The following is a 27,497-nucleotide window of genomic DNA, read 5'->3' as shown; positions in this document are numbered from 1 at the left end:
TTTTCCTTGAAGAAAAACAATCCAATCATGATTTAGAAAGCCCGAGTGGGCACCTTCTTTCATCCAGAGAGTCTGGCAAACGTTCAAGGTCACTTCTCATTTGATCAACATTTGACCAAACACAAGCACAATCACATCTATTTTTATTATACCATTATGTCATTTGTTCCCTATCCACTCAGTGCGGTACTGGTTATGAATCCTTATCCATCTGCAGATAAAGGACACTCTAATAAGAACTGGTGCCAGGTTTAGGTCACAGGAATGGACCATGAAGGGCTGATGCAGGTGACCCAACAAACGGCTTGGGGCCTCCACCTCCCATCTTTGCACTCTACTACCTTGTAGAAGACCTTGCTACCTTGCCTACCTGCTCCTGCTACAGCTGACCTCTGAACCAAGAAGGAAAAATAAGAAAGAGTAGAAGGAAGAGGCACAGAGAAGCACCAAACCTAGCTGCAAGGAAGCCTGGAAGTGCAGCTATTTCCGTGGGGCTTCTTGTGTCTAAAGTATAATCAGGGTTTCGTTATTAAGGTTCCATTGCTAGTTAGCAGATGTTGCTGTAAACAGATGTGAGGGTAGGTCTTGGAAGTGAGACACATTTGGTGTACAAAGCTTATGGCGTATCGCACTAAATGCATCCTTACCACTCACATCTTGGTCCTTCACGACTTTCACATACCCCGCTCTGGATCCAACAAGACAGCATCTATGCCCCTTTGCTGGGCTACCATGTGCCGTGCTTCTGTGCAGGGAAGAGAGGAAAAGTACCTGGGAACATACTCGCCCCTGGAGCAGCCTGTATCCAGCAGTACCCATGGCTCCTTTCTCTTCCACTAATGTGGGTAACTCTTGAGAGGTGAGCCACAGATCTCCACAGCATGCCATGGAGAATAAACCAGAGTCATACCGGCCTGGGCTGGTACCCACCTTCTGTGACGTGCTTCCACTTTCTCATTCCTCCAGCATGTGTTCCTGGGATAATTTCTTAATGCAATTCTTCCACGAACATCATCGTCTTAGGTGCCGCTATTGGAGAGTTATTACCTGTAAGAGATTAGCTCCCTCAGAACATCTAGTATCTGTATTCCCTGGTCATACCTGAGGCTGTACAGTTCTCACACATTGCTGCAGCATCTGTGCCACTAGCTAACCATAAAACAATCTGAAGTGTAATTAATGTTCATAGTTGTCCTTGTCATAAACATAGCAAGCACATATTGATATAACATCACATTATCATTAACATCTTTGAGATTAGCCAACTGCAAGTTAAAGGACTTTATTGAACCAGTTGCTTAGTTATTTGAGCAAAAGGCAACTTTAAATCAGAATGAGATGCAGTCTCATTGAGACCTTTGATAAGGGTGTGTTTTCCCATCAGGCGACTGACACTTGTTTTGAAGCAGAATAAATCATCCTTATAGCATTTCTCTCAGGATGTAAGCATCTCAGCTCAAGTCATTTCTGAGATCAAGCTGGAAGGGAGGAGTGAGCAATTTCTTAAGTCGTATTCACAGTGTTTGAATTTTTCTCATTATTTCGAATTGAAAAACCACCCTTTCCATTGGCAGTCTTTGAAACTGGGTGTACAGCACTCTCACTGTGGTTTGGAGATGCATTTACCAGATGACTTATGAGGTGGAGCCTCACGGTCACTTCTAGATACACCTTTCCTTATACAGTGTACCCACATCTTTGCTAGATTTATGCCTCTTCATGCTGAACTGGAGGGTTTTTTTTATGTATTACTAACAGGCCTTTGTTAGGTAAGACCACCCATTCCAGGCTGGAAATTATTCTTAGGACCTGAAGACTTACTTGCAAATATTTCACCATGAGCTAGACTTAGAATAACTTACTGTTCAGCATGCATGGACAGGAGACAAAAACATGTGTTTCTTTGTCTTGCCTACTACTATAAAATCCTTCCCTGAAAATGACTTTCTTAGACTAGTCCCATGTCCCGGCTCAGCTGCTCCCTACTGACTTCTGGTGTGACAGCTGGGTGTGAAGTAGCCTCTGCTTCAGGAAGACTCAAGTCAGAAGCATTGCAGGCATCTACTTGTGTTTTTAGACCCGTTTCCTTAATGACTTTCAGTGGTGAGCACCTTTCAACAAGCTTACTTGTCTATGACGTGTCTTTGTCCAACCCTCTGTGCAAATACTTTATGTGTATGTCTCCGTAAGTTTGAGGTGAAGATGTTCTGTATAGATCATCTTGTGTCCATACTCAGTGACCACAGAAGCCTCTGGAAGTCTTTATTACCTGGCATGTTTTCAGACTTTACAGGCAAAGGTTTCTTCTAACGTCTCCTTTAAAAGCGACCCGTTTCCAGGTCCCAAGGAAACCACAATTTTGAAATAACTTCCACATGGAAAATGAACAATGACATTAACTCTGCGAGAGCTGAAATTTCTGTCAGAAGAATTCACAGCAGCTAGAACCACACAAAGTTGCATTTTGGTGAGATGGAATGTTTGAACTGACAGAACAGCACCAGGAGGCTAAATTGGAATATGGAAGTCAGATTTTATTTTCCGTCATCAAACACTGGCTCAAATGACAAATTCCCTTTTCAGACAGCTTCTAGTGCAGGAGGACAGGTTTTCACAGCATGAAAGAGAACACATTCTTAACACAGAACTTTAACATGTTGACGAAGAATGAGAGAACCTCATGAAGAAAAGCCATTGCTTTTTCGTTTATTTGGGAACTTCCCTGTATCCAGATCCTGGACTAAGTTGTGTTGTTTCTAAACAAGCATTTCCGTTGCCCAGCTCCTTCTACAAAGTGCACTGATCTGCCATGGAAGGGAGTACAGGGATGACAGCGCCACCCGGGCACAGTGGTGGGCTCTGCAGCTGGCAGAGGGAGGATCTGGTAGCTGGATGGGGTTGCAAAGTGAGGGACACAGTGAGACCACCTCTATATGGGATGCCCACTCTCCACCCTGATGCCCACTTGAGCTTTGTCTCTGACTGCAGCCTGAGCTCCATTCCCAGCTCCTCCATGTCCCCTAGCAAACGAAGCAAATTTAGTAACGAGGAGGCAGCTCCTGTCATCTTGGGTTTCAGGATGAAAAACCACTAGGAGACCATGAGAACGTCTCCACACACTATTTCTAATGAGCGCCAGACCATCTGCTGGTCACCACCATCAATTCCACATTCAGTCTCTTTCCAAATTTACATACAGCCAAGGGTTACTGGGCCTTGTCAATCAGCACAGAGCTCAGCAAACCCAACTTTAGAAAAATCAAAGGACTCATCCGAGAAGTCTGTCTTCTGCCATCTGCTTCAGGGAAACTTAAAATATTCCATGGCATGAATAATAGCTAACCAGAGACTTATCACCAACACACACACATATCAGTTATGTGGAATTCATCACATGCCAGTATCCTGGGACCATCATGACAAACTATGACAAATAGAGACATTTTGCTGTCCACAGCCCTTGGGACTCAACTCTTAAGGAAGTGGCTGTGTTTCTGAGGCTGCTGGGCCAGCGTTTGTCCTTCCTTCCATCCTGGGTAGTGCTTAGCATCCTCCTCATAGCTGGTGGTCCACACAGCCCAAGGGACACATCTGAGGATGTTAGTTCGTTTTCTTACATTGTTTCCTTAATGAGATCGAGTATTATATATTTTGTGTTTACCTATTTATGGAAGAGTCCACTGAAGTGGGACCAGCTGATAACTGTAAGACTGGATGAGTGAGGCTGGGATCTTCTGAGTGTGAATGTGATGGACGACTGCATGGCAGGGTGAGGGATGGAGGGATTGTGAGATGGGTGGATGGCTGTTGAGTAGCCATGGCCCCTCCCTTTTTGTCAGTCATGGGGCTTGAACTCTAGGCCTAGGTGCTGTCCCTGAGCTCTTCAGCTCAAGACTACCACTCTACCCCTTGAACCACAGCACCACTTCCAGTTTCCTAGTGGTTAATTGGAGAGAAGAATCTCATGGACTTTAGTGCCTGGGCTGGCTTTGAACCTGTGATCCTCCGCTAGGATGACAGGCATGAGCCACCGTACCCAACTCTATGGCTCTATTTTTTTATGTTCTATAGATGTATTGAGTGTTTTATTGAGAGCACATCCAAGGATTCTGCTTCAAAGATTCTACATGAAGCATTCAAGTACCTTAATGAAGGTGCCTAATCTTTCGGGGATCATGTATCATCAAGGCTGCCGAGTCTTCACTGTCATTTACGAGGGCTTCTATGTTCTCATAAGTCCAGAAACCATTCAGATCAGTTAGATGGCAGTGACTGTCTGTCCTTAATTACTGTGGATTACATCTTGAAGAGAGATTTTCAAAGGATCACTTGGTTTTACCGAGTCAAAGATTTCATCCTTGACATCTTGAAAGAAACGGGATCTTGCCTATGGATTTTCATTACTTTTTGTATGGGCCTAAAGAAATAATTAAGCTATACCTTGTTCTTGATATCAAGCAGTTTGGAAATAAATTGTAGAAGAGCAAGTTCCTTTCTAAGGCAAAAATGAAGTACATTCCTCCATTGTGAGAGAGACATTCCTGGAAAACTGGATCTAAGAAGACTTGGGTCACTGTTACTGTTTCACAGCCGACAGTTCTTTACTAAGCATGCCATTGTGATCCTTATCAATATTCAAAAACTGACCATAAGCCCTTAAGGCAGAAGGAACAGAAAACCAATTTGTTTCTTGGATCTCTTTGAACAGTTCCTCATCCTTTAGCTCAAGTAAATCATCTAGGAGGCTACATGCTGAAATATCTTGAACTTTTATCTTCCCTGTTCTTAGAGGATCCAAAAAGAAGAAGAACTTCCTGACTGCTATACAAACACAGAAAGAATAAAAGGATTGTTTCCAGCCCACCTAGTTGTGGCAAAGTAGGGATAAGCTCCAAAATGCAGTTTTCTAAATCAGATTCTTGAGGATCTTCTTGTTCAGCAACATCATATAAAAACTCAGTCCTATTCTTATTTGATAAAGCCAAACTTTCTCATGGCATAACTAAAAAAATGCATGATGGAAATTCTTCCATATGGATTTGTAGGAAGGAGTTTAGCAAAGACTTTTGCAATAAAAAAATTACTTGCATTTTTGTCCAGCCTTTTCACCAACCTTCAAAAAGCTTTCCTAATGGGTCATTGCTTCCTCTCCAATCAGAAGTGGTGCCTGGTGTTATCTAGCGCCACACTATAAGTTCTGCAATTCCTCATTATCTAAAAGTTCTCTGCTTTTCCTTTGTAGAAAGAGCTCTGTAGTATGAATTCCTCTTCAGCTGGCAGCCTATAATAAAAATCAGGGAATGGTCTTACAGAATTTGTGTTTTTTTTTTTAAAAAAATTACCACCTTTCCATTCTGAGTAGAAATCCATTTCTTCATCTTTTAGTTCTTGTTCATTTTTTTCTCCTTTCCAGTCCCTGTGGGGAATCTCTTGCCTCTGGTAAAGCACTTCTTTGCAGTCCGTGGCTAACTCCCTCTCAAGTTGGCCTGCATTTGATGTTGCCGTGTCACTTCAGGCTGACCTGATGCCACTAGGTGTATGGACGATGCTACCCTGCAAGGCCTCTGATCATGGATGATGCTGGTTTGGAGAAGACACAGAGGACAGAAGCATTATTTCTAACTTAGTTATGGCAAATGGAATGGCCATTCAGTCATGGACAGCTGTTTGTATGATCATAAATCTTCATTTCTTTCTGGTAAATGTGGAAGGACTACATTGCTGCTGGCTTGGTAAACAAAAGAGGTTTAATTATGTCATGATTTAGAAAGATGAGAATCCAAACATCTCGGTTCAGTCTCTTTTGAGTCTCCGCCCCCGGATAAAGAACCACATGACAAGGGACAGTGGCAAGGCACGTGTGAGAGGAAGTTATGGCTCATCAAAAAGAAATCACATCCAATTATCTTTTCAGAGGATGAGGTCTTTTTCAAGGCCTTTACTGGAGCATGACTATATGTAAGAGAATTCCCACTTATGCCTTTGTGCTGGTTACAGAGTTTTCATACCCTCAACTGTGGTGGTCACCTGGATCCATGTGTGGCATCCCCACACATGAATGAAGAACATCTTTCTGAGCTTTGACATTCACTTCAGTGGAATAACACTGCAATTACCATTTTGTGCCATGTTTTCTTTTCTGCAGAGTATTTTTTTTTAGATTGCCACATGAATCCAGGCACTCAAAAAGTTTATTACTAGCAGGGCACGGTGGCTCATGCCCATAATCCTAGCTACTCTGGAGGCTGAGACCTGAGAATCAAGATTCAAAGCCAGCCCGGCCACAAAAGGACCTGAGACTCTTATCTCCAATTAACCTCTAGAAAACGGGAAGTGGGGCGTGGCTCAAGGGAAGGGTGGTAGCCTTGAGCTGAAGTGCTCAGGGACAACACCCAGGCCCAGGGGTAGGGCAGTAGCCTTGAGCTGAAGAGCTCAGGGGCAATGCCCAGGCCAAGTTCAAGCCCTATAACCCACACACAAAAAAGTTTAGTACTGTTCACTGGGAAGTATCAGTTCATTGTGTAAATTCACCACAATTAATTTGCCTTTTGCAAAATTTGAATCTTAAGGGGCAACTTGATGCCATCAAGCTAAAGAGTGGGAGACAAACTTGAGCTGATAACCAGTGATGAATTGAAGGTAAATGAAGGTGGGAAAAAGTCATGGCTGTTTCTCGTGCTATGAAACACACAGACTTCCTTCTTCAAGTCCATCATTGCAATCAAGTTCCTATTGCAATCTGCTCCCTTCTCTTGTGGGTGTCTGTATCCCTTAAAGTTTGGATTAGTTGACAGCTCGGAGTCTTGGTAAGACGTGCTGGGTTCATGCTTTTAGACTTACTGCCTCCTTGGCAGTCATATGCCTGCCAACCACTGATGAAAAAGGAAAATGGAATGCAGTTACTGTCCATTCATATTTTGTCTTCAGAGATTTTGGAAGCTACTTTATGTTGTCTGGTGTAGAAAGTGAAACAATGTAAGCTCTTGCAATGTTAACTCAATTACCTGCACGGTCTTGGTTGGTGGGGATTCCTATCTGCGCAGTGACAACTCTGGCTGCACAAGATGAGCAGAGCATGGGGTGCTGTGATCTCTGCCTGCACAAGCAGAACCCTTCCGGCCTCCAACACGCCTCTACCTTGGGCTGACCACGTGCAGACTAGTGACAAACCACTCAGCACTTACAAAGAAGGCTGCGGTAGAGACTTGCCAAAAAGAACTCACAGATCCATTAGGTAAATGGACAAAACGCATGCAAGATAAAATGCTACAAGATTTCTTAATTGTGTATTCTATGTAAAGAAAATCCTGTGTAAGTTTATGAATTTTTCATAATCGTCCATTTGATAGTACTAGATGTGAACACAGAGCATGTATGATTTTAAATGTGCTTCTGTTTGTGCTGGCACAGTACAGCTACAGTATATATACACATGCATATATAGACATTCACACATATTCATGTGACAAAATTTGGTCATAATTTTTCAAAAATCATAGGAAGGTTTAGTTATAGCTTGTTTTTTTCAAGTATCTAGTTGATCCCTACACATCTGTCTTAATTTTTTTCAGTCTGTATATTTTTTAAGACAGGGGTATATTAGAAGACATTCATTCACTCATGTATCAATTAACACATTCTTGGTGTCATTACTGAAGTACAATTTGGGTAGAATAACTTCAAAAATGTATTAAAAATTTGCTATACCTTTCCATAGGCATATGGATTTCTTGAATGAGCCTCAGAATTTTTATTTCAAGATATTATCTGCTCTGTCTAAGTTGCTGGGTTTAAACTTGCTCATAATACTCTCCTTTCTTTGCAAATATCTATGTAATTTTATTTATTTATTTACTTATGTGGGTCGTGGGGCTTGAACTCTGGTCCTGGGTGCTGTCCCTGAGCTCTTCAGCTCCAGGCTAGCACTCAACTACTTTGAGCACTACTTCTGGTTTTCTGGTGATTAATTGAAGGTAAGGGTCTCATGGATTTTCATGCCCAGGCTGGCTTTGAACCATGATCCTCAGATCTCAGCATGATCTGTTTTGTAGCCATTTATTTCCACTCTGATATTGGATGCCCTTGTCTTCTCTCTTTTTCTTGATAAACTTAGCTGGAAGTTTATCAATTTTACTGATTTCTCAAAGAACTGGTTTTAAGTTTTTCCATTTTCTCTTTAGAGAAATGTTGTATTGATGGTTTCTCAAATCTACACATTTCTGATTACTTTGGGTTTCAGTAATAACTTATTTATCATCTTAAAGAAGCTGCAGTTGTGCACCAGTGGTCTGTATTTCTCCAATAGTAAACTGGTGCAAATTTAGTCATTTCCCTTTGATTTGTTGTGACTTAGTTGCAATTGTTTGTTTGTTGTGTTTTTGGACATATCAGCATGATTTAATTCTATTAGAATATGCTTTTATTTCTTTTTTGATGTCCTCTTTAACTGATGAATTGTTTTCCAAATACTTGGAGATTTATCTGGTATCTTTTGGTTATAGATTTCTAACTTAATTTTCTTATGGCCAGATAGCATACAAATTGAATCCCTTCACATGTATTAAGATCTACTTATAGCTTAGAAATTGGTTAACCTTGGAAACTATTCTGTGTATATTCTATGTGAATTTTACTAACATTTTATAGACCATCCAAAATTGTAAATTGTCAAATTTAGTTGGTATAGACTCACCATACATATGGTGCCTGTAGGAATCCAGTGTAAGTATAAAGACACAGGTAATATTGTGAGAAAAGTATGTCTTTACAACAAAAAGTATGTATTATAGTGAAAGCTGAATTATCTTTATCAGCATAAAAATAAAATTCCACTTTTGTATCTATTTTCTGAATTGTCTGTTATTTGTTTTGAAAATGAGTACTGAGATTTTTGGACATAGTGAGCTTCCTATTTCTTCCTCCATTCCTCTTTGGTATTGCTCTGCACATTTTCAAGTTCTCTTGGTAGAAGCATAAATGTTTAGCTATGTATTCTTAATGAATCAATCCCTCTATTATTATGAGATGACTTTAAAAAATCTGTGGTAATATTCTTTGCTTTTGAATTTACTTTGTCTGGAGATACAGAAATGCGAATCAATGTCTCATCCAGTTTTGTCTCCTCCACTTTCTACTCTTCATAGGGTCTCCACTGCACAGCGACTGGGCCACTGTGTATGTATGTATGTATGTATGTATGTATGTATGTATGTATGTATTGACAGTCCTGGGGCTTGAACTCAGGGCCTATGGACTCTCCTTAGACACTTTTGCTCAAGGACACTTTTTACGCAGTATTAGTGCCCTGACAACACTTGATCCACACAGCACCATTCCAGCTTTTTCTGAATATGTGGTTTGGAGGAGTTGAACCCAGGGCTTCATGCATGCTAGGTGAGCACTCTACCACTAGGCTACACCCCGGATTTCTTCCTTCCTTCCTTCCTTTCTCTTTCTTTCTTTCTTTCTTTCTTTCTTTCTTTCTTTCTTTCTTTCTTTCTTTCCTCCTTCCTTCCTTCCTTCCTTCCTTCCTTCCTTCCTTCCTTTCTTTCTTTCTTTCTTTCTTTCTTTCTCTCTCTCTTTTCTTTCCTTCTTTCTTTCTTTCTTTCTTCCTTCCTTCCTTCCTTCCTGCCTTTCTTTCTTTCTTTCTTTCTTTCTTTTTTCTTTCTTTCTTTCTCTCTCTCTCTTTCTCTCTCTCTCTTTCCTTCCTTTCTTCCTTCCTTCCTTCCTTCCTGCTTTTCTTTCTTTCTTTCTTTCTTTCTTTCTTTTTCTCTCTTTCTCTCTCTCTCTTTCCTTCCTTCCTTCCTTCCTTCCTTCCTTCCTTCCTTCCTTCCTTCCTTTCTTTCTTTCTTTCTCTCTCTCTCTTTTCTTTCCTTCTTTCTTCCTTCCTTCCTTCCTTCCTTTCTTTCTTTCTTTCTTTCTCTCTCTTTCTCTCTCTCTCTTTCCTTCCTTCCTTTCTTCCTTCCTTCCTTCCTTCCTTCCTTCCTTCCTTCCTTCCTTCCTTCCTTCCTTCCTTCCTTTCGATTATAGGACTTGAACTCTGGGCCTGGGCGCTGTCCCTGAGCTCTTCAGCTCAAGGCTGCTGTCCTACCCCTTGAGCCACAGCACTACTTCAGGTTTTCTGGTGATTACTTGGAGATAAGAGTCTCATGGACTTTTTAGTGCCCAGCTGGCTTTGAACTGCTATCCTCAGATCTCGGCCTCCTGAGTGGCTGGGATGACAGGCGTGAGCCACCGCACCCAGCATTTTTTCTATTTATTCTGTACAGACTTTTCTCTTGAACTTATTGCAGAGCATTTTGGTCCCTGTGTCTTCCACCACTCTTTTCAGAAGGCTGTCGTCATCCAGCCATGCCATCAGATGCTATTGCTGGGCCAGGCAACATAGCTTGGCCCGTACAGTCATCAGAACTGATAAAGCTCTAGTGATCACACTTTACAGTCTGAAGGGCAGAGAGTGGCCGGCCATATGCAAGAAGCTGAGGTGAGTTACACCGACGGTACCAAGAGAGGTGAAAAGCACACAGATTGGCGTACGGATGTCAGTCAGGCTAGGATCGGCGAAAGGGGAGAGGAAACTGCTACAGTCCAGACCTTGCCATCCCTGCAGGTCTTCGTGCATTCAAGGCTTGGCCCAGCCCTGTCCAATTGGGAGGTGCAGCCTCACGGGTCATTTGGAGTGTGTCTGGAAGGAGCGCTGGGGCTCTGGGCCCTTCTCTTTCTGCCTCTGTGCATCCCACCCTAACTCCTCTGGCTTGTTGTTCTCTCCTACAAACAACAGGGCCAACTGACCCTGGACTAGCCCCTCAAAATCAGTGTGCTTTGACAAACCTTGTCTCTTACCGAATTCCATCAGCTGTTTAACGTTACAGGAATGGAAACCTAATGAAGGGGGAAAGAAGGATGACAGTAAAACCAAAAATTCCCTTTACTGTGCTGAGTCTCGAGTGATTTACCTACACTTGTCCAGACCGAGCCACAAAAGCAGGGACAAGAGTTCCGCCTGTCCAGACCAAAAAAAAAAAAAACAAAACTGAATTAAATAGTTTTCAATAAGCAAGGAAAGCAGGTCCTGGAACTGTCCAGGCCCTCCGAGCTATGTTTGAAGAGAGGGACCACATATTGGGCTGACAGCTGGGGTCTTTGTAACCTGGAGCACGGGGACCAAGGGACACACCACCTTTCCACCACCTATTCTTTCTGAGAGTTTCCCTCCAACTCTCCCTTTTCTGGCAATTGAGGACCACAGGAATACAGGATAGCTGTGTAATTACACCGTAACACAGAATAGCTATCAGACTGATCCAATGTAAGTGGGTTATGTTCGTAATTGTAGTAAACTGTAATTTTAAGTAAAAGGAAAATTAGGGTTATATAGTGCATCTCAAAATATCTAATTACCAAGGAGCAATTTTAGACACAAATGCCTCAAGCCATGATTCCAACCATCACATTTGTAGAGTCTAATTCCTGGTCAGTCATGATTGCTCCGATGTTGCAATATGCATCTCAGCAAAGGCCCACAAGTCCTCAGCAGGCACTTCCTCAGAATGAGCTAACTGGCTGCCCATGCCCCATGCTTCCCTTCTCCCTTCCTGAGCCCTGGAAAACCTGCTTACCTTTGGGCCTTTTGATACACTCCCACCCTCCACCCCTGCTGTACCAATCGGGATATCTGCTTATCTTCCAGGGGACTGTGTGTTTCTATCTGACTACTCAGTGGGTAGTGGCCTCCTTAAGACACAGAGAGATTCATCCAACACTGGTCCTCCCCTGGCATCTGACATACGTGCTCTTGCACATAGTAGGTGCTGAATGAGATGTTTCTACTGGCTAATGATAAGTGACATCCCGCAGTCACTCCAGGCTTGATACACTAGAACATCCCTCTGATACTGCAAGCAAAAAGGTGTTTTGCAAACTGACTCAAAGGTAGTAGCAGTGCTGTGGATTACAGCACTGAGATCCATCAGTCCAGTAGACCACAGCACCTAAAGACAGAACAACTTTCATTGCTCCTCCACAGTGTCATAATGAAAAGAGCTGGCTAGGGTACAAAATCACAGGGCCTTTCAGTGTCAGCAGGTAGAGTAGCTCAATTCTGTTTGCACTAGGGATTTTGAGTCATAGGAGGGAAAATAAAAGGCGATTAAAAAGAAAAGTCATGATTGGCAAAATGACAGAAGGGGGCAACATCTCTTTCTTCAGAAGAGCCTGGGACATGAAAAGAACTCTTCAGAAATCGGTTGTTAACAGTAGGCCAGTTCAGCAGTTATGCTATTATGCCCAACAGCCAAAGTTGTAGGAAAAAGCAGTAAATGAAGCAGTTCAGAGGAGCAGAACCCATTTAGAGGGGGAAAAATCCATTGTATTTCTGAATGCAGCAGCTGCACGTGAGTGTAACAAGATCTTGGCTGAAATGATAGTTTGGATTCTGCCCTGCCTTGGGGAGTCTCATCTGCGCTCCCAAACCCTGGCAGCAGTGCTGGCGGATGCACCAAGCACGCTGGTCCCAATGTGGTGAGGAGGCAGCTGTTGGAGGATCAGCTGTACCATGTAGTTCTGCTGTCAGCATGCTGGGGAGCACAGTGCTTTTGGTGGCTACCTGCAGGGAAAGTTAATGTCAGGCTGTGCCAGCCTGCTGTCTCTCCCTGGCAAAAACGCTCCGAGCTGACCCTATTTTGCACAGCTGGGAAGCCATTGTCATCGTCGTCGTCTTCTTCTTCTTCTTCTTCTTCTTCTTCTTCTTCTTCTTCTTCTTCTTCTTCTTCTTCTTCCTCCTCCTCCTCCTCCTCCTCCTCCTCCTCCTCCTCCTCCTCCTCTTCTTCTTCTTCTTCTTCTTCTTCTTCTTCTTCTTCTTCTTCTTCTTCTTCTTCTTCTTCTTCTTCTCCTTCTCCTTCTCCTTCTCCTCCTCTTCCTCCTCCTCCTCCTCGTCCTCCTCCTCCTCCTCCTCTTCTTCTTCTTCCTCTTCTTCATATAAACAATCTGTTCCTTCTCTAATGGAGCTGAGAAGGGAGAACATTTAGCCAGTCACACAGGTAACATAGAAGAGAAATCTGGATACTGCGATGAGATCTTGTGGTCACCCATTTACCCTGGGCAAAAATCATCCATGGGGCAATCCTGAAGCCTTGCAGCCACTTTTAAGATGATGACTTCTCTGTACACAGATACAGGATGTGCCCACAAAGCAATGACTGAGAATTCCTGGAGTGGTTAGATTCCTCCTGGCTTACAGTCCTTTTGGCTCTCCTCTCTTGGTGCCATAAAGGAGGACACACCAAAGTGGAGGATTTGCATTCAAGTGCAGGGGAGTGGGAAGTGGGGGGGGGGTGTGTTTGGAAGAACTTTGTGGTAAATGGTCCCCTTTGATCAGCACCCCAGCCCAGTCCCCAGCCACTGTAATCTCACTCAACTCCCTTACCTCAGACCCTCAAAGAGGAGACACAGGATGCACATTGGCAAACAATTCTATAAGCCAGAGTGATTGGCTGAATGGTGGTCACATGACCAAGGGAGACCAATGAGATCTCTCCATCAACATGATTAGTTAAGAGCAGGTTAGAATAAGCCAATGAAAGCTCTTCTAGAGATGCTGTCCACCCTGGCTAGACATGCTTTTATGCTTATTCTGTAGAAGTGGAATGTATCCCCCAAACTTCCTCATTACTTGATTCACAAAGTGACTTTAACTTTGGTTGCATTGAATTGGGCTGGGATCATCTTCTTCCCTTATCTGGTTCACTTTATGTGTGCTTCCTGCAAGATACATGCTCTAAAATTTCAAAGACTTTCTCTACCTCAATCATGTTTTTCTCAGTAGCTAGAACATTTCTTATACTGTTGAAGTGTGCTTAGCACATTTTTGGGGTGGAGGTTAGGCACAGAAGCCCGTATTGAATGGTTGGTGAGAGGGGGATGTTTAGGGGTGTCTTGGGTCAGGGGCAAGGTGATTACAAAGGCGGTGACTTTCCCAGGCCACATATATGTGACCAAAGTTGAACTCTCCATGTGTGCAGGCACAGGCAGTTGGCTCTTCAGTCAGGACCTGGATTCCTGAGACATGCTCCCACGAGAGCAAACAGGAGGCCTGTGTCCCTTGATGGTGAGGACTGTGGCTGTCTAAGGAGGCCCACACTAGCAGTCAGTAAAATAATTGTGAGTGCACAAATACTTGATTCTAGCAGGAGATGACTTCATTTCCTAGAGATGCTTGTCAAATTTCCTACATCCGAACCACTAAAGCAGTGGATACCTTCACTGCTCTAGAAGGCAGAGGTCCAGAATCAAGGTATCAGCTGTCTCAGGAAGCTCTCGGGGAGAATTCAGTCATTTTTATTCCTGGATGTGATGCTGCAGGCATCCCTGGGCTGTGAATTCAGTATCACCTCTTTGCCTTTGTCTTCTCCTCGTTGCAGTCTCCAGGGGGTGAATAAATCGTACAGTGGATGAAGACAGCTGGGGTGTGGGTCATGGGGAATAGAGAAGCTCCAAGTGCCTCCCTCGGGGTCCTGAGACACAGGGGATTAGGATGGGTTTCAGGCTCAGTGGTCTGGAGGCTTTGAGGCAGCTGCCTTCTGACGACATGTGAGCCAGGACCCAAAAGTCGGTATGTGAGGAAGGAAGCCAGGATCACAGGGAGAAAACAGAAAAGGAGACTGCTGCGTCCATCAACAGCTTATCGACATTAATAAATATTTTAACACCATGTAATCTGAATGATCTTTATTTGGAAACTGCTCGTAGTTGAGGACCTCATTCAAATATTGTCTGATGCTTTTATTTATTCTTTAGGACTTACAATTTTTAGCTCAAAAGGGAAATGAGCCAAATTGATATTTTCTGTCAACCAGGCAATTGGCACCATCCTGGCAACAGCAGACAGACACCGAGTGGAGTGTGAAGACCCAGGAACCTGCCAGGGCATCCTGGGAATGTAGAATGAAGCACTTCTCTTTAAGAAGCCAAGAGTGCATCATCCAAAATGGAGATAGGGGAGCCTCATTAATTCAGATATGTCTCTTCTCAATTTGTGACCACTTGAATTTTATCTAGGTAATAAAAAATTTGCAAAGCAAATTAAGAATGTAAATAAGATTAGAGAGGGAAGTGCTTAAGCTGCCCAAGAGAACAAAGTGTTTCCACGCATTCATTTACATGCAAGATGGGCAGGCTAATTAAAATGTTGCCTCCTTATTAAAGCCATCTACTACACATTAACCTGATCTAGTAAGTTTATTTGAAAATAAGTTGATCGTATTTTCTGAAAAAAAAAATAGTAACTCTGGTGTAGGTTGAGCTTTTGATGATCAGTACTTCCTATTCAACTTTTTCAGATCACTCTAATATTTCCTATTCAGTGTTTCTACATGATTATTTGAGCCACTGTTTTATTTCTGTGTCCTGAGTTTTTCTCTTTGAGTCAGCTTTATGGACCTTTAGGTTTGACCGTTTGGGGCCCTGACCAGCAAATTTGAGGGACGATTTCAGGAAAGCCATTGGAGGCTCTATATTTTCATTTCTCTTGAGCAAATTCACGTCTAAGCATGTAACAGCAGGGACACGTGGAAGACATTGCAAGTGTTGGTTTGACTTAATGAAGACCATTAAATCTTTTCCATTTTCCATTCCTGCCAGCAATATACAAAACGTTCAGTGGTTCCAAATCCTCAATAACTCTGAATTTCAGCTTTTAAGGTCGTAGTTACTCTTGCAAGTATTTACTCATATTTCTTTTTAAGTTTAATTTGCTGTTTCTAAAAAAAAATCACAATATTGTCATTTATTCAGTATTTGAATATTAGACCAATTATTCAATTTTAAGATAAACTCATTCTGGCCACTTTCAGTATATTCTAAATTCAATTTGATCATATTTTATTGAGAAGGAGAGTGAGAGGGGGAGGATAAGAAGTGAAGGAGGAAAAGAAGAGAAAAAGAGGAATAGAGGGAGTGGGAGAGGAGTAAAAGAAGGGGAGGGAGAGGAAAAACTGGTCTGAGCTTCGTTTTCATGTATGGCAACATTAAGCCTACTTGAATATGAAAGTGACTCTAGGATCATACAAATAGAGGATTCCCTCGCTCATTTCTTCTTTTAATGCTTGATTGAATTTATCAGAGATGCCGTGTTGTCCCGCAGCTGTGTAAGGGAATGCTGTCCAGGTAAGTGATCTAATTTGCCTTCAAAGAGCGTTAGTGATGTCTCTTTAAAGAACTTTTTCCATTCCTTCTAGGTTCTTGTTTGAAGTCATTCATAATATTCACACCTGCTTTTAAGGCCTCTTAGGGATCTACACAAATGCCTTTTGTTTCGTATGTCATCCTAGTATTTACAATTTCCAGTTTTTCCTATGTTCAGTATGGCTGAGTTTATGCTGATCTCCTCCACCAAGCAGCTTGCATTTTTTTCTTTTTTTCATTTTTCTGTGTCCTTGACTGCCACATACATTTATAGCTTCTTTCCTATTAATGAGTCGTGCCATCTCTATTTCTGGTGTTTAAGCTGTGAGCTCCAGTCACTCTCCCTTTTTGCTATAGTTAAATCAACTCATCTAACAGTGTTTCCAACTTTCCTATATCCCACTGACTTTTAATTTTTTTGGTCAATATAAACTGTACAAAAAATGTCGCTGTGAGTCTAACAGTATGCACACAGGTTCTTTGACACGCCTTTATTCATTTATTTTTTGGTCGTGGGACTTGATCTGCGGGCCTGGGCACTGTCCGTGAGCTCTTCAGCTCCAGGCTATCACCCTAGCCCTGGAGCTCAGCACCACTATCAGTTTCCGGTGGTTCTCTGCAGAGGAGAGTCTCGTGGACTTCAGTGCCCAGCTGGCTTTGGATCTCGAGCCTCAGATCTCAGCCTCCTACATAGCTAGGATTACAGATGTGAGCCACCAAGCCCTGCTAACATTCCTTCTCAGTCATTTTCCTTCCTCTGCTCTCCATTTAACAGTTCTTGGCGGGTTTCATTGTGCTAATTTTACACACACACACACACACACACACACACACACACACACACACACACACTTCTAAACATTCCCCCCACATGCCTACACTTTCTCCTTTTCCCCTCCTCCTTCTATGGATTCTTCCCTCCAGTCTCATTTTACAATCATGAATTTTTCTAAGTCTAGATTCTGCATATTAGTAACATCATGCAATACTTCTGTTTGAGATTGACTTATCTCCATATATATCCTATTATCTATCGTTATATGTGATAGCATATATTCTACTGAACTTAAAAATCAAATATACTATCAATTATTGATAGAAGGCTGGTGACTTCTTTAACTTCAAATATTTCTACTTCCTCCTCCTCCTCCTTCTCTTCTTTATCTTCTTGGCTCCATTGCTTTTTGGTTCTTTGTATTCTCTGTTTTTATAATTAAGTTTATTCATCATTAGGATTATTATATCTTATTGATGAGCTAATCCCCTTATCATAATGCAATGCCTCTATTTATAGCATGTCTCAAGTGAGTCAACTTGATATCCTGTGATTTTTGTTGATTTCATATGGCAAAAATTGATTTCAATTATGACAAAAAGAACACAACAAATAAACACCACTATATCCTAGTTTTAGGCTACATGGTAAGATTCTCTCTCTCTCCAAAAGAAATTAAAAGGCTGCCTTTTAAGGGTTATCCACATCCTTTGTGGTCTGTTAACTCATTTCTTTTTATTTCTACGCTGTTTTTTTTAAGCCCAGTGTTCATTAGTTTCTAATGGTTGGAATAAATAAATGTGTTATGCCTGGAACAGGTCAGACTGTATCCCTTCAGGCAACTTCTCCCCTCTCCCATTCAGTCCCCACTCACTCCCGTGGACTCCCTGTCCTTCCATTTCCACTCTTCCAGCCAGCAATCAGAGACATAACCTAGATGATGTTACATCCTTGCTTAAAATTCTGTCAGGTCTGCGAGACTCTGTCCCTGATTGCTGGAGATAAACCTCACATGCCCTCTTGTCGTTGTAGAAGCTCTCTAGCCTGTGCTCCATCCCTCTCAGTGGTCACCTCCCTGCCTCTCCATCAGGAGCTTCTGATGCCTTGACCCATCAGTTCCTGGGGCAGCTCCCTCTCACCTGGAGCCCTCCACACTCGCCCCTCTCGCAGGGGTGAGTCTGCCCATGAGTCTCACTGCACTCTCATCCTTCACCATTCCCTGTATGGCTCATCACTCTGGAGATGTCTTTCTGCAGTGCTGTGTTTGCTTTTAGGCTAATTCCATGTTTTAGTTGCATGCTTACTGCAAATGACATGCACATGTTGTGCCTGTTTATCCTTCCCACCATCTCCTAAGGGTCCTCAATGGTATGGCCACATAACTTTGATTTTTCACAGAATGCCAACATCTAGCAGTGTCATGGGCCATTTTGGTTGTTCAAGAAATGTAGTTAACTGAATGTGGGCAAGACCTTTGAGCCCTCTGCTTAGTGTCCTTGAGCAAATTTTCTGGTATTCACAAACATTGACTGTTTTTGAATCTATATGTATTCAGTACTCTAGCTTTCAGCTTGTATCCTCTCTTCTTCTATGTCCATGATTTTTAGGTTTGTTCTCTTAATGTTGTTTCAGAAGTCTTACATGTCCTGTTTATACTTCCTTATTTTTTTTATTACTGTCTGAATACTGTTATTCATTTGTTTTTACTTCAGATCCTAATACTCTGCCCTATACTTGATTTGGTCTACAGATGAGGTTTCCAACTGAGTTATGATTTATTGAGCTTTCCATTTCTAATATTTCACTTTCATTTTATTCTTCAGAATTTCTGTTTTTATTGAATTTTTACTTCATGTCCTCCATTGTGTTCATCACTTTTTAAGCAGTTCTTTATTTTATGTTGGATTAAAGCCATTAGTATGATTGTTCACCTGGTTGATTTTTTTCACCAGTCTTACCATTGTTATTTTGAATTCTTAGAAATTTTATCCGGTTTACAATCATTAGATTCTGCCATTGTCTGGATTGTTGACATTTAGAGGGATCCCATTACCTGAGTTGGAATTTTCATAGCTGACTCTGCATGGTTAGCTGGAAGTTTCAGTCTCCCATTTCAATTGAAGTGCTCAAGCATAGCAGACAGCAGCTGGCTGGAGTTCTGGGTTTTCATGCCTGGATGTGAGGTGCTGTGAAGTCACCAAAGATTTGTCCACCACACTCCCAGTACTAGACACCACTAGGACAGAAGCAGCCCGCCATGGATGGCATGCAATCTCCAGCCATTTACAGCCACTTATTTAGAGATGCTAGGGGCAAGTGCCTTCCCAGTCCTTCTCCACATCATCTCTGTACATCCTGCAAACTCTTTGGTCCCCTCCTCAGAAGGGAGGGCTACTACTGTGGCTTCCAGTCTCCTGCTGGTATTTCTTCCCACTCACTTGCTTCTCTGTGATGTCTTTCTTGAATTAGCAGGAACTTTTTATAGTGTTTTCTGTCTGCCCTTCTTCCTCTCTTGAGTCTGCTGCTAGGCTTTGAGGTGGGTTTTATATTTTATGTATTTTATATTAAAAAAGAATAAGAAAACAACAAAGAAGAGAAAAACAAATACATAGAAACTATTAGCAACTCAAATTAGAGTGATTAGGGAGAAAGCAATCTGTTTCATACACTGGCAACACTGGAGAGGGTCAAGGTCAATTACTCGGTGTTTAGATCAACACATGGTATTATTTGGTATTGCTTAGCCTGCCCAGAAAATTCATGTAGGAGATAAGAGAAAACATTTCCTTATAATGACTTGGAAAACCATGTACCCTCTTTGTATATTTTAAGTTGTGTCTTAGATTATTAATTCTGTTTAAATACTTGAAGATAATTTCTAAAATACTATAAATATTGGCATTAAAAAGGTTCCTATTTAGCCAGGTGCTTGTGGCTCACACCTGTAATTCTAGCTACTCAGGACACTGAGATCTGGGGGTCACAGTCCAAAGCTGCCCGGGACAGAAAAGTCTATGAGACTCATCTCCTATTAACCACCAGAAAACCAGAAGTGATACCGTGGCCCAAATGATAGAGCACTAACAGTAAGCAAAAGGATTCAGGGATAGTGCCCAGGCCCAGAGGTTAAGCCCCAACACTAAAAAATAATAAACAAATAAAGTCCCAATTTCAGTATTTCCAAAGCAATCAAAATACCATGATGATGACTGTGTATTTATATCACCCACTTAGAAAATACATGAGGCTAATACATGGTTGCTAATGTCTGTGGTCCTTGATGTCTGGAGGCTGAGCACAGGCAGACCATGGTTTCAGGCCATCGAGGCAGAAAAATCCATGAGACTTCATGCCCGTGGAGAGAAGCTGAATAGAGTGATATGGACAGAGAGATCTGACAGACAAGGTGAATGGATATGATATTTTCCTGTCATCTCACTGTGATGGAAGCGTAACGCAGACAGAGGCCATTGTTGACCTCCCACTCTCAATCTCTGTGTCCTGGGTGGCTTGTCTACAAACATGAGCTACTACTGCCACTGATGCCACATATACTTTATGAGTGAAAGACTTTGCTGTTTACTTCATCCTTATTCCTTCCAATAAAAGGATGTATTTAAATATTTAAATCATTAAAGTTTTCTGAAACTATGGTTACTAAAATTACCTTCAAGATTGAAGTATAATTATAATCAGCACCAGAGTGTATGTTATCAAAAATATAAACACAATTCAAATTAATTTCATACTTAAGGCAACAATTATTAAAGGTAAATACATCATTTTATTGGAAATGCATGCCCTAATGAGATAAAGGCAACTTTATGGAATTCATTCTAAATAGTTATGTGCATACATAACTTTTTACTAGAAAGAGACAAACATTAAGTCTATTCCTCAATTCTAAATAATAAAATACAGTTGTAATGAAAAATCCATCATCAATTGTATATCTTCTGTCACTTTTGTTGAAAGCAAAATTCATTGGTGAACATCAGATTTAGAAAAAGAGCTGCTTTTTCTAACTTTGGGAAGCGTAGCAACAAAATACGTACTGATTCACAGAATTACCAATAAGTATACTTCTCACTCCTTCACGGAGAGGCAATTGATTTAACAAGACACATTCAGAAGAGATGGGAAAATTAAAAATCATTAATATGCCTTTGCCAAGATAACATTTCTGATAAAAAAAAAACATTTTTACTGCTTGCTTTAAATATCCTTAATCAAAAAAACCTGAGCTTCTGACGGAGCTCATTAAATTTTCTGGACACAACTCTCCACAGAACCTGAATCACAAAGTCAATCAAATAAGATTTACTTTCTATCATAATTACCTCACTTCTACTTTTACATAAATAGGTTATTTCACGTATCTGTGAGCTTTCTTGAGGTGTGAAGCAGATGACTCAAAGCCACAGAAATTTCTCACCTCAGTTTTGGAGGCCGGAAGTCCACCATATTGGTGTACCCAGGCCAGACTCCTGCCCATCTTCCCAGAGGATCTTCACTCTTCCCAGAGGCCCCCAAGCTCCATGACATAAACAGATGGGAGCACTGTGCAGTCTTTCTGAGGAAATCTTCCCTTGCATGATTTTATTCTGGAAGGACCTTAATCACATTGTATTAGGGACCCACATTATTTCAGTACACACTGGTCTTACATGGAAACACATGCAAGGACCTGTGATCTGGAGTCATGTTCTGAAACGCCAAGAGGGAAGACTTCAACATACCTTTCTGTGGAACAGGAGGAGGACAACATTCAACTGGAAATGATATATTGTCTTTGAAATAATATACTGTTTACTAATAGAATGTAAATTGTAATGTAAAATGATATGTTTGATGATATGTTTTTAATTATCAAGAAGCAAATGCGAAATGAATCTTAGAAGCTATGTAACTAAAACTTGCTAAGATTAAATAATGCAGATCTATAGGAATCAACTCGCATATTGATTTTTTAAAACAAGTCAGTATGCCAATCTCATTCCTTAATTAATACAATGTATAGCTTGTAGAGACCCCCCAACCCACCCCCTCCAGTACTCCCTGACACTTGAATGGGACCCAGCTGGCGTGAGAACTTTCTGCCAGTTTCCACCAGCCTGGGAAACTCCCTATCTCACTTGACCACCTGATGGGTGTAATTTTTGCCTTTAAAAAGGCTTTGTAGGGCAGGGAGTTTGGCCTAGTGGTAGAGTGCTTGCCTAGCATGCATGAAGACCTGGGTTGGATTCCTCAGTACCACATACATAGACAAAATCTGGAAGTGGTGCTGTGGCTCAAGTGGTAGAGCTCTAGCCTTGACAAAGCCCAAGGACAGTGCTCAGGCCCTGAGCTCAAGCCTGGGACTGGTTTAAAAAAAAAAAAAAGGCTGTGTAAACCCTGATCAATGACTCCTCCCAGCCTCGCTGCCCAGTGCCTGCGGATGAGTTCCCTGCCTGGCTTGTATCCGGCAATAAACCTTGCTTTTGCATTTCGGACGCCTCTATCTCGGTGGTCTTCTTTGGGGGGACCCGTCCTCTGGGCAAAACAAGCTAAAATTATACATAATTGTACATAACAAATAACTAAAGCACATGTAACTAGTTCAAGTCAGCTACATCCTGAAGAGTAAAAGACATCTTTTAGTACCTGTGTTTATCTGCTGACATGCTGAATGCAGGCTTTTGGATTATGGGTATCATTAAGTAAAAGTTGATAACAATTTGACAATAATGCCATTAGTTTCAATGTGCTTTATGATTTAACTTTTCCTACTTCTTTGATATAAAAAATGAAATCCTGCCCAAGGGATATATAATCTGCCCAGGTAACTAATTTAATTTTTGCTGCCAAAAGATGACAAACACAAAAACTATTTTTGAGTTACCATCAAAATGGCAAATGTTTTCATGGGGACTTAAGAATGTTTCAGAAAATGGCAATGGATCTGCATAGGACAGGATGGGCCGCCGTGCTGCGGTTTGGTGCTGGTTAGGGAGGCCAGCCCCTCCCATCCTCAAGGCAACTGTAGTCAGAGCTGTGGCCTTTCCAAGCTTGGTACATGGGACTGGCTGGCACCCTCACAAAGGGCTCAGGGAGAAGGGATCACTTTTCTGTCCTCCCTGCTGCTCGAGGACAGCATGCTTTGCCTGTAGAAGATAGAACAACAAAGCCTGACCTGGGGACAGATAGCCACTCTAGCCAGTCAGCGCCTTGATCTGGAGTGGGTGGGAGAGAAGGGCACTCTTTGTACATCACTCAGTCTTGTGATTTTGCTACTACTGCAAAATCACTTTGGCATTCTCTTATTGATAACAGCCACCATTTTTTTTTAATGTCACTGATTCTATCTGTGGGCCCTACTCCGTTGAAAACGGTGGTTATCTTGGAAAGAATTATAGATATCCCTGAAAGAATGGTTGCTTTTGCTGGCACGGCTGTGGAGAACTTACATTGACACATATTTCTGAGGGTATAAACTGGTAGAGACCCCATTAAGGACATTAGGTAATGTCTAACAAAATTACCTTTGCATTTACCCTCATCCTTCCTCAAGGCTCTTACCCTGAACAGACATCGACAAGCACAAAGCAGCAATACATAGTATAATACATAATAGCATATATAATTGCTGTACATGTGAGGTACCATGCAGGTCCCTCAGTAAGATGCCAGTGGAAAGCCTCATGCTGCCTGCACCCAAAGGAAAATTACAAAGCCATGTAAGCCCAGGACAGGGCCAGCTTTCCTCCCACAGAGTAAACCCCGGGATAAACATGTAAGTTGAGACAGCAGGTATCGTGCTGAACCTGTAAAAGAAAGGAGGGATGCAGGATCCCTGAATATAAAGAGAAGGAATGGGGAACTCTTTCAGATTTCAAGCTAAAGCATGAGTCAGTCACAAACAAGTGCCAGGTGGGATAGAAACCATGGTGTCAACAGGGAAGCAGGATACTTTGACTGCATGTAGTTGAGGTGTTTGAAAACAGCTAATAGTCTTCATACCCCAACACTAAAATTGAATCAACAGACAAAAGCAAACCCTGAAGCTGGAAATAAATGAGATCAAATGAATATGAACTATGAAATGAATAACATAAGTACACGGAGAAATACATTATTTCAACTGACTTTCCAACTTAATGCCACGTGGATAGTTAGTAGGGAATGTTCCAAAGACACAGTACTATTCTTTACTAATGTGAAACCAAGGTGCCTGGGTACAGAGGCGGGGAGGGGTTCATTTCAAGCATTGGGGGATGGAGGGAGATATAGCCTGTCATTTTGTCAGAAGGTGGATGCCAGTGTCTTGTGCCTGTACTCAAGAGGCTGAGATGTAAGGACCACAATTTGAAGCCAGCCTGGGAAGAAAAGTCTTTGAGATTCTCACTTCCAATTCACCACACAAACACTGGAAGTGAAGCTATAGTTCCAGCGTAGAGTACTAGTCTTGAGCCAAAAGATCTCAGGATCAGTTCCTGGGCCTTCATTTCATCAAGCCGAGCAGACTTACACCACACACACACACACACACACACACACACACACACACACACACGCACATTACATTTCAATAGTAATGGGAAGGGAACATATAAATATATATAAAAGAACAGAAAGGGGATTTAAAATGTCCTTCCTGGTGGTTTACCTGCCACTTAATGCAGCATTTTGTGTGGGAAGTGATTGGGTGGTGAAGATTCTGACGTTAGCAAGGTGTTAATCCACCGCCAATCTGGTGGCTCAGCATCCTCTACTTCCTGGCCACCATGAAGGGAGCAGCCTCCTCTGCTCCACCGTTGTGACAATGCAGCTCACACTCCTGTCACCATCTGCTCACACTCCTCTGTCACCATCTGCTCACACTCCTGTCACCATCTGTTCACACTCCTGTCATCATCTGCTCACACTCCTGTCACCATCTGCTCACACTCCTGTCACCATCTGCTCACACTCCTGTCACCATCTGCTCACACTCCTGTCGTCATCTGCTCACACTCCTGTCATCATCTGCTCACACTCCTCTGTCACCATTTGCTCACACTCCTGCCATCATCTGCTCACACTCCTGTCATCATCTGCTCACACTCCTGTCACCATCTGCTCACACTCCTGTCACCATCTGCTCACATTCCTCTGTCACCATCTGCTCACACTCCTGTCACCATCTGCTCACACTCCTGTCACCATCTGCTCACACTCCTGTCACCATCAGCTCACACTCCTGTGTCACCATCTGCTCACACTCCTGTCACATCTGCTCACACTCCAGTCATCATCTGCTCACATTGCTGTCATCCTTCAGCTCACACTCCTCTGTCATCATCTGCTCACACTCCTGTCATCATCTGCTCACACTCCTCTGTCACCATCTGCTCACACTCCTGTCATCATCTGCTGACACTCTTGTCATCATCTGCTCACACTCCTCTGTCATCATCTGTTCACACTCCTGTCATCATCTGCTCACACTCCTGTCATCATCTGCTCACACTCCTGTCACCATCTGCTCACACTTCTGTCATCATCTGCTCACACTCTTGTCATCATCTGCTCACACTCCTGTCATCATCTGCTCACACTCCTGTCACCATCTGCTCACACTCCTGTCATCATCTGCTCACACTCCTGTCACCATCTGCTCACACTCCTCTGTCATCATCTGCTCACACTCCTGTCATCATCTGCTCACACTCCTGTCATCATCTGCTCACACTCCTGTCACCATCTGCTGACACTCCTGTCACCATCTGCTCACACTCCTGTCACCATCTGCTCACACTCCTCTGTCATCATCTGCTCACACTCCTGTCACCATCTGCTCACACTCCTCTGTCACCATCTGCTCACACTCCTGTCATCATCTGTTCACACTCCTGTCATCATCTGCTCACACTCCTGTCACCATCTGCTCACACTCCTGTCACCATCTGCTCACACTCCTGTCACCATCTGCTCACACTCCTGTCATCATCTGCTCACACTCCTGTCATCATCTGCTCACACTTCTGTCATCATCTGCTGACACTCCTGTCATCATCTGCTCACACTCCTCTGTCACCATCTGCTCACACTCCTGTCATCATCTGCTCACACTCCTGTCATCATCTGCTCACACTTCTGTCATCATCTGCTGACACTCCTCTGTCACCATCTGTTCACACTCCTCTGTCATCATCTGTTCACACTCCTGTCATCATCTGCTCACACTCCTGTCATCATCTGCTGACACTCTTGTCATCATCTGCTCACACTCCTCTGTCATCATCTGCTCATACTCCTCTGTCATCATCTGCTCACACTCCTCTGTCACCATCTGCTCACACTCCTTTGTCATCATCTGCTCACACTCCTGTCATCCTTCATCTCACACTCCTCTGTCACCATCTGCTCACACTCCTGTCATCATCTGCTCACACTACTGTCATGATCTGCTCACACTTCTGTCATCATCTGCTCACACTCCTGTCATCCTTCATCTCACACTCCTCTGTCACCATCTGCTCACACTCATCTGTCACCATCTGCTCACATTCCTGTCACCATCTGCTCACACTCCTGTCGTCATGTGATGAATTTGGATGTGACAGATGCTGAGTGATGGTGAACGGGGTTGGGATGTGGTGTGGTTTCAGAATGCTGAGCACTGGCAGCTTTCACTCCACAGGATCCTCTGAGAACCACACAGCATCTGGGACCAAGATCCACTCTTCATCACATAGCCACAGAGAAATGTCTTCCAGAGAAATGGAAACCTATGTCAGAGACAAAACTTGTGCACAAATATTCATAACCTCTTGATTCTGGGTTGATTCCCAACCCAGAAACAACCCAACCTCCATCAGCAAGTCAGACAAACAAAATGTAGCAGGTCCACCTAATGTAATACTACAGAGAAATAAAAATGAATGAACCACTGATACACTGAACATACGGCGAATCTCAAAAGTATTATACTGAGTGAAAGAAGACAGTTACAAAAGTGTCTGTGCCAGCTTATTCAATTTATATGAAATTCAAGAAAAATCAAACAAATCCATCACTACAGAAACTGCATCAGTGACTTACCTGGGGATACAGAGGGGCAGGGATGAATTTCAAAAGGATACCAGGAAAATGTTCATGACAGGAAACATTATACAGCTACAAGTTGGTTGTCATCAGAGCTTAATGGGCATTTACATATGTTAAATGTCAGCACTTTGGACATTTAAACGGGTTAGTTTTATACGTATTAATATATAATGACATGGATGCCAACTTAATATTACTCTTTGTGGCCACATGAGCATGAACATGAGCATGGAAAATGGTGTCAGAAAACATTGACTATAACTTCTAAAATTTGTGCTGGAATTCAATGAAGTCTCTAAACCTCATGGCCAATTTTCCAAGAACACCATGACTAGACAGAAGAAACATCAAGATAGGAGAGGGCAATAATCAAATCTATAACTTTCAGAACTGTATAGGACAAGGATTCTGTTCTTCAATAAACAATGAGAGCGAGAGCGAGAGCGAGAGCGAGAGCGAGAGCGAGAGCGAGAGA

At 42.5% G+C, this 27,497-nt stretch overlaps 1 pseudogene; it reads right to left on the bottom strand.

Moving 5' to 3' along the window:
- Positions 1–4,145: 4,145 nt before the first annotated feature.
- LOC150053680 (serine/threonine-protein phosphatase 2A regulatory subunit B'' subunit gamma pseudogene) lies at positions 4,146–26,285 on the bottom strand (annotated as a pseudogene).
- Positions 26,286–27,497: the final 1,212 nt, after the last annotated feature.

The sequence above is a fragment of the Megascapheus bottae genome, chromosome 15 (assembly GCF_031878675.1).
Source record: "Megascapheus bottae isolate mThoBot1 chromosome 15, mThoBot2.hap1, whole genome shotgun sequence".
In the NCBI taxonomy this organism is placed as follows: Eukaryota; Metazoa; Chordata; class Mammalia; order Rodentia; family Geomyidae; genus Megascapheus; species Megascapheus bottae.
The sequence above is the reverse complement of the archived record's forward strand: the minus strand, read 5'-3'. Positions and strand labels throughout refer to the sequence as shown.